The following is a 9,919-nucleotide window of genomic DNA, read 5'->3' as shown; positions in this document are numbered from 1 at the left end:
AAAATGATGTATTGTGGCATGCTAGGTTAGACCATCCCCATTCTAGAGCACTTAACCTGTTATTGCCTAATGTTTATTTCAAAAATGATGGCTGTGAAGCATGTATTCTTGGCAAACATTGCAAGACTGTGTTTTCCAAGCATCTACTATCTATGAGAAATGCTTTGATCTTATACACTCTGATGTCTGGACTGCACCATGCACTTCTAGGGAAAATCATAGATATTTTGTCACCTTCATAGACCAAAAATCTAAATATATATGGCTGACTATGATACCATCTAAGATAGAGTACTAGATGCATTTATAAACTTCTAGAGCTACATAACTAATCAATTCAATGTTAAGATCAAAGTATTCAGGTCAGATAATGGAGGGGAATATACAAGCACAGCTTTCAAATCCCACTTGGCCAAGCATGGAATAAGTCATCAAACCAGCTGCCCTTACACTCCACAACAAAATGGTGTAGCTGAGAGGAAAAACCGACATCTGATGGAAGTGGCCAGGTCCATGATGTTCTATACCGACATGCCTAAGAGGTTCTGGAGTGATGCAGTCATGACAACATGCTATCTCATCAACCGAACTCCAACAAGAGTCCTTGATGATGCCACACCTTATGAGGTATTGAACAAAAGAAAACCATCTATTGACCATTTACGGGTATTTGGGTGCTTGTGCTATGTATTGCAAACAGGTGATCATAGGAACAAACTTGAGGCCAGAAGCACAAAGGCGAGGCTTTTCATCCTAATCCTGAAGGGGGGAATCAAGAGGATTCGTCTACTAGTCAAGAGGAACCACACATGGGTCAAGAGGATCCGCAAACTACTGATCAAGAGCAAGAGGTTCATGATTAGGATGAAAGCCAACAACAAGAGGAATCAGATCAACAAAATGAAGTTGAAGCTAGGATTGTTGGAGAGGTCCAGCCGCTTAGGAGAAGCACAAGGGTGAGAAAGCGTCCATCAAATTGGGAGTATTTCAACAGTCAAGCAGTAGCCCATCCCACTCAAGTAACTTGCTCCCTTGCTTACTATCCAAGAGATCATCAAGCCTTCATCACCAACATAGATCAAGAGTATATTCCGAGGACCTATGAGGAGGCAATGAAGAGAAAGGAATGGAGAGACTCAGTAGATGATGAAGTCAGTGCCATGATCCAAAATGGAACTTGGTTTGAGAGTGAACTTCCCAAAGGCAAGAAGACTGTCACAAGCATGTTACTATTCACTATCAAGTACTTGGCTAATGGGCAACCAGAAAGAAAAAAAACCAGACTTGTTGCAAGAGGCTACACTCAAATCTATGGTGAAGATTACCTTGACACCTTTGCACCAGTAGCTAAGCTTCACACGATACAAATTGTACTCATTGGCTGTGAACTTAGAATGGGATCAGTGGCAAATGGATGTCAAGAATACTTTTCTACAAGGAGAGTTAGAAGATGAGGTCTACATGAGACCACCACCTGGTATGGAACACCTTACCAAACCAGGAAATGTATTGAGGCTGAAGAAAGCCATCTATGGTTTGAAACAATCACCAAGAGCGTGGTACCACAAACTAAGCACCACACTCAATGGAAGAGGTTTTGTCAAGTCTGAAGCTGATCATACCCTATTCACCCTCACTAGCCAGCAAGGAATCATTGTCATTCTCATCTATGTTGATGACATTATCATCACAGGCAGTGACAAAGAAGGGATCATCTCGACCAAAGCGTTCCTTAAGGCTTCATTTGATATCAAGGACTTGGGAGAACTCAAATACTTCATAGGGATCGAGATGTGTAGGTCTAAGGAAGGGTTGTTTCTATCTCAAAGGAAATACACCCTTGACTTACTAAATGAGGCTGGAGATCTTGGTGGAAGAGCTGCCAAAACACCTCTAGAGGAAGGATACAAAGTGATGCGTGAGGGGGAGATTGAAGACAAGTCATATGAAGATGTAAAGCATTATAGGAGAATGGTGGGAAAACTCATTTATCTTACCATTACCCGACCAGATGTATGCTTTGCAGTAAACCAAGTAAGCCAACACATGCAAGCTCCAAAGGTACACCACTGCAACATGGTTGAGAGGATTCTCAGGTACCTAAGAGAGGCATCAGGCCAAGGAGTATGGATGGGATGCAATAGAAGCACTGAGATTGTTGGGTACTGTGATGCGGATTGGGCAGGAGATCGAGTTGATAGGAGATCAACTACTGGATATTGTACCTTCATTGGAGGCAATTTGGTAACATGGAAGAGCAAGAAGCAGAAGGTGGTGTCTTGTTCAAGTGCTGAGGCAGAATATAAGAGCTATGAGGAAGCTCACAAGCGAGTTGATTTGGATCAAGGGACTTCTTAAGGACTTGGGAATTGAAGTTACAACGCCAATCACGATGCATTGTGATAACCAGGCTGCTATACACATTGCTAGCAACTCAGTCTTCCATGAAAAGACCAAACATATAGAGGTACTAGCAACTCAGTCTTCCATGAAAAGACCAAACATATAGAGGTACTAGCAACTCAGTCTTCCATGAAAAGACCAAACATATAGAGGTACTAGCAACTCAGTCTTCCATGAAAAGACCAAACATATAGAGGTACTAGCAACTCAGTCTTCCATGAAAAGACCAAACATATAGAGGTACTAGCAACTCAGTCTTCCATGAAAAGACCAAACATATAGAGGTACTAGCAACTCAGTCTTCCATGAAAAGACCAAACATATAGAGGTACTAGCAACTCAGTCTTCCATGAAAAGACCAAACATATAGAGGTACTAGCAACTCAGTCTTCCATGAAAAGACCAAACATATAGAGGTACTAGCAACTCAGTCTTCCATGAAAAGACCAAACATATAGAGGTAGATTGCCACAAAGTGAGACAAGCCGTGGAGCATAAGATCATATTGCCGTGCTACACAAGGAGTGAAGATCAGCTAGCTGATATCTTCACCAAGGCAGCAAGCACTAAGGTATGTGAGTTCATTCAGCCAAAATTGGGACTCATAGACCTATCATGTCAATGATCTCTCCTTCATGAAGTGTTATACTCTTTTTCCTTGACTTGAGTTTTCTCCCAAAGGATTTTACCTAGTTGAAGTTTTAATGAGGAAATACTTCATGGCTTCCAAGCTTGTCTTGTTCCACATGGTCAAGCTTGAGGAAGAGTGTTGACATGAAGCATAATTAAGCTGCTAGACTTGAGAATTAAGCTGCCAAACTTGAAAATACTTATAAGGTTTTATAAGGTTTTATAAGGCTTTATAAGGATCACCAGACTTGAGTTTAGAATCAGAAGACCAGACTTGAGAAGCAAAGAAGAAGAAGAAAAGAGAAGGAGACCGTTGAAGATATTTTAAACAATAAATATTTTATTGTATTGTGTAATGAGGCAGCTTGCCTTTAAAAAACTTGTATTCAGATCCACAATTTAAATTAAGGGAATATAGTTTCTTCCAGATCTACTTTCTCTCTCTCTCTTCTTCAATGTTCTTCGTCTAAATTTATTTATCCTCACATTCTTTCATCGCGCACCTATTGTTCTGGACTCACCTCACGCTCAGTGACACGCTTCTAGTGGGATCCAACACCATGTTTCAAAACGCGTTAAAGGATTCCAAGACCGTAGCCGTTTGCTTTCCGGATTTGGCGCCTATTGTTCTTGAAGCTCTTTTTTTTTTTTTTTTGATAACTCTGGTATTTGGTCAGCCACATTCCCAACTATCTCTCGAAAGAGGTCCAGCGCCCCAACAGAAGGGATGTTAAATCCGTTGTGGCCAAGGCTCGAACCCGGATAGCGGGCAGTACAGCTGTACCTCCTTTACCACCAAGCTAGGAACGCTTGGTTATTCTTATCGAAGCTCTTGCCTACATACACCCGTTGAGGTAACTTCCATTTCTTGCATTTTCGCTTATTTTACGGGTCAAAACTCTGACGAAATCACATGGTCTACCGAACTTATTTTATTCGATCGCGAATCCAATTAAAGAATAGTTTAGTAGCAGTTCGTTATGAAGATTTGGTATATTGAAATTATATATTATCATGCGTGATTCTCGCGCCAGAGTGACGTGCACTGCTCATCAATATCTGGACAGCCACATTCTCAACTATCTCTCCGAAAGGGGTCCAGCACCCCAACGGAAGGGATGTTAAATCTGTTGTGGCCAAGACTTGAACCCGGGTGGCGGACAGTACATCTGTACCTCCTTTACCACCAAGTTACCACCAAGTTACGAGCGCTTGATTTAGTTTTTTTTGTTATGGACATGAAAAACTATTGGTTCAGATCTATTTGATATTTTAGTAAATGACATCAGTCTCTTTGCTATTACACCATCTCTAATCGATAGAACAAGTCTATAATAGATTTGGTTTTTACTCTAATACTTTATTTTAGAGTAAGAAAATAAAGTGATATATAAAAACAAAACAAAATTACTTGATTTACTTAGTAAATTCATCTTTACTCTATTATATAGTAAAAAATAGAGTATGATTGTAACATTTTTACTCCAAACTCTAAACATTATTTGAGAAGTGATTTTTTTGAATTTTTCTTATGTGTTACCATCGCATTCATTTTCATTAGAAAAGGATGACTTAGTGAAAAAGATACATGTTTAATTTGTTTTATTACATGTCAAATTGCATTTATGAAGTTTTACATTTTAATTTTGGTAAGATATTTTAAATATAACAATAACTTATATGTATCACCATTATTGAAAATTGTAAGCTAATAACATAACTATAAATACAAATTTTTAAACATTAACTTAGAATTGAAAAATAAAAATGTGTAATATTTGTATTTTCCAAAATTAACTGTGAATATATTTGGTAATTAAGTGTTCTAATTATGCTTTAATTCATTAATTAGTATGAAAAAAATAATCAAATTACCAAATTAGTAAATTATTCGTATACAATCATCATATTTTTTATTGAAAGACCTAAGCCCAAATCTTATTATGTTGGGGTTTTTGGTTTGGATTTTTAACTTCAACTAGACCTTTATTAATATCTAGTCATGAAATCCTCATAGATGATAGAATTGAGATACAATTAGGTCTGAGACGGATCCTGATATCTGGGAAATTTAGGGTACCCGAATCTGAATCCGGTTTCGTCGGATCCGTAGATTTGATATCCAGATTCGTGGTTTCCGGATATCCGTCTTGATATTCTATTACCCGCGGATATCCGAATCCAGATCCGTAAAAATAATTAAAAATAAATTTTTTTTAAAAAATACTAATTTTTTCATATAATACATAAATTAAATATTTGTACAAGATTTATAAATATATTAATATATGTTTATAATATTGTAAAAAATAAAATAAAATATTATAAGATTAATTCATGTATAAATATTAATGAAATTTAAAAATTTAATATATTTTAAAAATACGGATCTGGATCCGGATATCCGGATCTAAAAATTAAGATATCCGGATCCGGATTCGGTTTGGACAGATCCAAAATTTTACTATCCGGATTTGGATCCGGACACCCTAGATATCCTATTTTCGGAGCGGATCTCGGATCGAATCCAAATCTCGGATAATAAATCTCAATCTATTAATACAAAGAAGAGCTTAGGGAACCACTTCATCAGTTCGGATGACCACAGACTGACATGTGTCCTCTTTTTTACTCCTCTACGTTAGACTTTTATTTATGGGTTTAACAAATTAAATTACATGGACTTGCGAGTGAGTTACGTGATTGAACAAACTGTGATTCTACGGTTTACAGTTGGGCTGGATATCTTATTTGGGCTGATAACAAAAACAAAAAAGTTAGCCCCATTAAGAAACAATAACCTTTTGAATTCTAAAGGTTCGTCGTGTTCTTTGTTCTCTGATCTGTTAGACCCATGATTCATTGATTCAACGCCATTGAAGACCTTCTCAACTCCTTAGCCCCACTCCAACTATTATTACTCATTCAATGCATTTTGCCTCTCTTCAAGTCGGTGGAACTCCAGCTATAAAAAGGTAAGCCTTCATTCCGTCAGCATCATCATCATCTATTCTCTTAGCTGTAGCCGTTCCAAGCACATACCTGCTGAGATGGAGATCTACTGCTATTTCTTTGTCATTCTTTTTCTGATTGATGAGAAAAAAGTACGACGATGTTAGTTCGTTTCGTTGACATACTTTGTTTATTAATCTTCATGTCGTATTAGTTCCAAAGTGTTTTGCTTTCTCTCCTTTAGTCCAAAGCTTGCGTTTCAGCTTGCATTGCTCGCCTTAACAGCTCAAACAAGCGAACCCCTTGATGTGATCGCTTCAAGATTGTATTTTTAATATTCAGTGAGTTATGAGATGACTGGTGATCTTGCTGAGATTTTTGGGTGAGTAATTCACTGACGATTTGTTTTCAGTATATTATATTGACTCAGCAGTTGATTAACTGATCGATTTTACTTCTATTTGCAGTACTCAATCTGCCCTTTCACCATTCTGCAACACTTCGTCATGATGAGTTGGGTCAAGTACGTTTCGTTACAAATGTTATACACACTAGAAACTCTTGATTCAGATTTTGTTTTGGTTATTCAATGTGTCATTTTGTGAATGCAGGAAACACTTCTGACTTGATTGCTTCGCAACTACCTGTACTACAACAACCTTTATGACCACGAAGAGAAGTTGAGATCAAAAGAAACAAGATTTGAGGTACATTATTGGAACCAACAGGTTTATCTTTTAGTCTTTCATACCGATTGATTATTGTAGCTTTCTAGATTATAGTTTATATAGTTTCTCTGATCTCCCACTTATGCTAACCTTTCCACACTCAATTTTTTTTTCTTTCAAATACTGCGACCCATTGAGTATGATCTTTTTCTCTTATCATATACTTGCTGTTTTTGTTTCTTTAGACGAAGTCTTGTTGATCTTCAACTATTGTATCTAATATGATATCTACATACGCACTCCGGTCATGCCATGTATATATATTTATAATGAAAAAGTCGATTGAGTATTGATCAAACATGTCCGATCTGAAAAAAAGAGATGAATATGGCAGATGAAGGGAAGCCAAAAGTGAGAAGAGTATCTGTTGTGTTTTCAGTTTCACCCGAAGAAAAATGTAATATGAGGAATCTTCTTCTCCTGCAAAAAAGCTTAAAAAAGAAGAAAAATAGTCCAGTCTCCAACACGAGATCGTGTTTTAAATTTGCAGTCATGGCCTGTGATTTATATGTTTTAGATGTAAAAATTTCTGTGCTAGTTTGTTTTAAAAGTTTTGTCATTTAGTTTGGGTTTTGGACATAGCACTTTGTTTTTTTGGTCAATTTTGACTAAATACTCTCTATTTAATGATTCGGAATAAAATAAAATGGTTCAGTTTGATATGAAAAATAACAAGTCTAAATCATCGGTCAAACTAATAAAAATTAGATGTATAAAGTAAGGTTTCAAAAGTATGGTTTTAATTTAACAAAAAATTGTTAAACTTAAATTTTCACAAACACAAAAAATCTATAATTTCATTAGAATTTGATCATTTGAAAAACTTTTTAAAATAAATTTAATTATTAGTATAATTAGAGTTACAAACTGTGCTTAGTACAATTATATATCAGCATATTCGAACAATTTTTCAAACATACATACGAATTAGAAAATTAAGAAAGTAACTATGTATTATATTGGTACTGTTATAAAAGTAAAAAAAGTCTATCTTTGTTAATAACATATAGATTTTTTATATAGGAGATTACACGTCATAAGATAAATGAAAATATAACAAATCATAATATCTTGGTTATGAGTCATCCACAATCTGGTTCATAACACTCCCCCTTGGATGCCATAACCATTTAGAGCTTGTAACATGCTTTAATGTTGCCTCATTAAAACCTTATCAGGAAAACCCAATTGGGACAAAACCACGGTGAAGGAAAAAGAGTACAACGCACATTACTTCCTCTGATTTGGACATTACTGAAGGTCCTTTGGACCTCTCAAATTTTCTGCAATCTGTAGGTGATGAAGATCTTGGGCAGAATATGTTTCGTCCTCGAACATGATAGTTGGTTATTCTTTACCACCGGCCATGCCACAATCTGATCGAACATATTGAGTCATCGACCTCAAATACACACACACGAAATCTTGGATGATGTTGCTGTGATATGCGTGTACCACCATGTGTAAAACATAACCTGTCTGAAAACAAATCAACAAAACCAAATAACCCCTCTTTGGGCTGGTTAGTATAAAATAAATCAAAATCAAAGACTTCTTCATCGTCATTCTTATGGACCAATCAGATCAGTGTCTAAACAAGACTTCTGCATCGTCCATCTCAGGACTAAATAGACTTCTTTATCGTCCACCTTTGGACTAAATGGATCAGTGTCCAAAACAAGTGATCTCTTGCCCATGTACTAGATAATGGGTGAGACTAGTCCTTTGGACTGAATGGATCAGTATCCAAAACAAACGATCTCACGCCCATGTACTAGATAATGGGTGAGACTGGTCCATATTAAATCTCTTGAGTACCATTTTCTGTATATACTATTTGATGCACAAGGATTTCATTGTTAATGTACTCAAGCTGTAATCCCAAACAAAACTTTGTTTTCCAAGATCTTTCATCTCAAACTCTTTCTTGAGATATTCAACTGTTTGGAAAATTGTATCCAGAGGTTCCTAGGATATTCAGATCATATACTTTGATGATTATCAATATTGTTCTCGAGAACTTGCTGTACTTTCAGCTCAATACCCTCTAGTACTTTCATTATCCAGTGGACTATATAAATATGCAGTCACTACATCAATTTGCTGCAAGATCTAATTTTCTCTCTTATTTGCCAGACTTATGAAAAATCTAAAAGTAGTTGCATCCACCACATGTGAGTATGTCTCCTCATAATCTATTACTGGTCTTTGTGAGAATCCTTGTGCAACATCAGCTTTATATCTCACTATTTTTATTCCTCACAAGACCCATTTATATCCACTTGTTTTAACATCATATGGTGTCTTAATCATATGACCAAATACGCATTTCTTCCTTAAACTATTTAACCCCACGTTTCCATTCAATCCAATCTATTCTATGAGTGCGCACTCTTACATTGACGTGGGTTCATGATCCTCGTTTATATTCATAAATTCAAGTGCTACCTTGTATGCAAATAAATTATCTTATGTCGACATTCCTTATTGGTTCCATTATGTTCCAGACATGATATAATCGATTGAGATTCATTATTATCAGGACCTTTAATATTTTGCATCTTGGCGTCCCAAGCTACATTGTTTGGTACCTATACCAAAGAGTCGGCCGGCCTTATCTCCATATCTGGTATGGTTTCCTTAGTAACCTCGATATATATGACTTAGTCATTCTTTTTTGGGTCAGTAAATGTGTCTGGCATTTGATTAGCTAGCTTTGTAAATGTATAATCTTTGGACGTCTATTTCACATTCTTTAGTCCGAGGATCTTGCCAAGACATTGATGGTTGATTCCATTCTATTTCTTTTACCATTCTTTTACCAGCTTTATTATTTTTTTCTCCTCCTGGTCCTAAAATAATCCGTGTACCTGGCCTCAAATATAATCACCCATAGTTGGCGCAAAATACTTTATTATCGTGGGAGAATCATATCCAACATATATCCCCATCCTCCTTTTGAGGTCCCATCTTAGTTCTCTGTGGTGGAGCAACTAGTACATAGACAACACATCCAAATGTCTTATGATGGGGTATGTCTGCCTGTTGACCCGTTAATAATTGTGATAGGGGATATCTATGCTCACTAAATGGCCTGATGCGTATTAACGTAGGTGCATGTAAATTTCGTGTGGCCCAAGCTGTGAAATGGAGTTTTGACCTCATAAGTTATGGTCTATCAATCAGCTATTTGCGTATGTATCACA

At 36.5% G+C, this 9,919-nt stretch overlaps 1 long non-coding RNA gene across 2 annotated transcripts; it reads left to right on the top strand.

Annotated features, from left to right (window-relative positions):
• Nucleotides 1–5,891: 5,891 nt before the first annotated feature.
• On the top strand, nt 5,892–7,345 carry LOC106339292. 2 transcript variants are annotated; one of them, XR_001269161.1, is made up of 5 exons: nt 5,892–6,008; nt 6,230–6,367; nt 6,453–6,508; nt 6,597–6,692; nt 7,048–7,345. It is a non-coding gene; the product is annotated as an uncharacterized LOC106339292 (long non-coding RNA). The 2 variants fall into 2 exon arrangements; XR_001269160.1 differs by lacking the exon at nt 5,892–6,008 and having other exon boundaries at nt 6,024–6,367.
• Nucleotides 7,346–9,919: the final 2,574 nt, after the last annotated feature.

This window comes from Brassica oleracea, chromosome C4, assembly GCF_000695525.1.
Source record: "Brassica oleracea var. oleracea cultivar TO1000 chromosome C4, BOL, whole genome shotgun sequence".
Lineage (NCBI taxonomy): Eukaryota > Viridiplantae > Streptophyta > Magnoliopsida > Brassicales > Brassicaceae > Brassica > Brassica oleracea.
Note: the sequence above shows the minus strand (reverse complement) of the source record. Positions and strands in the feature narration are given on the sequence as shown.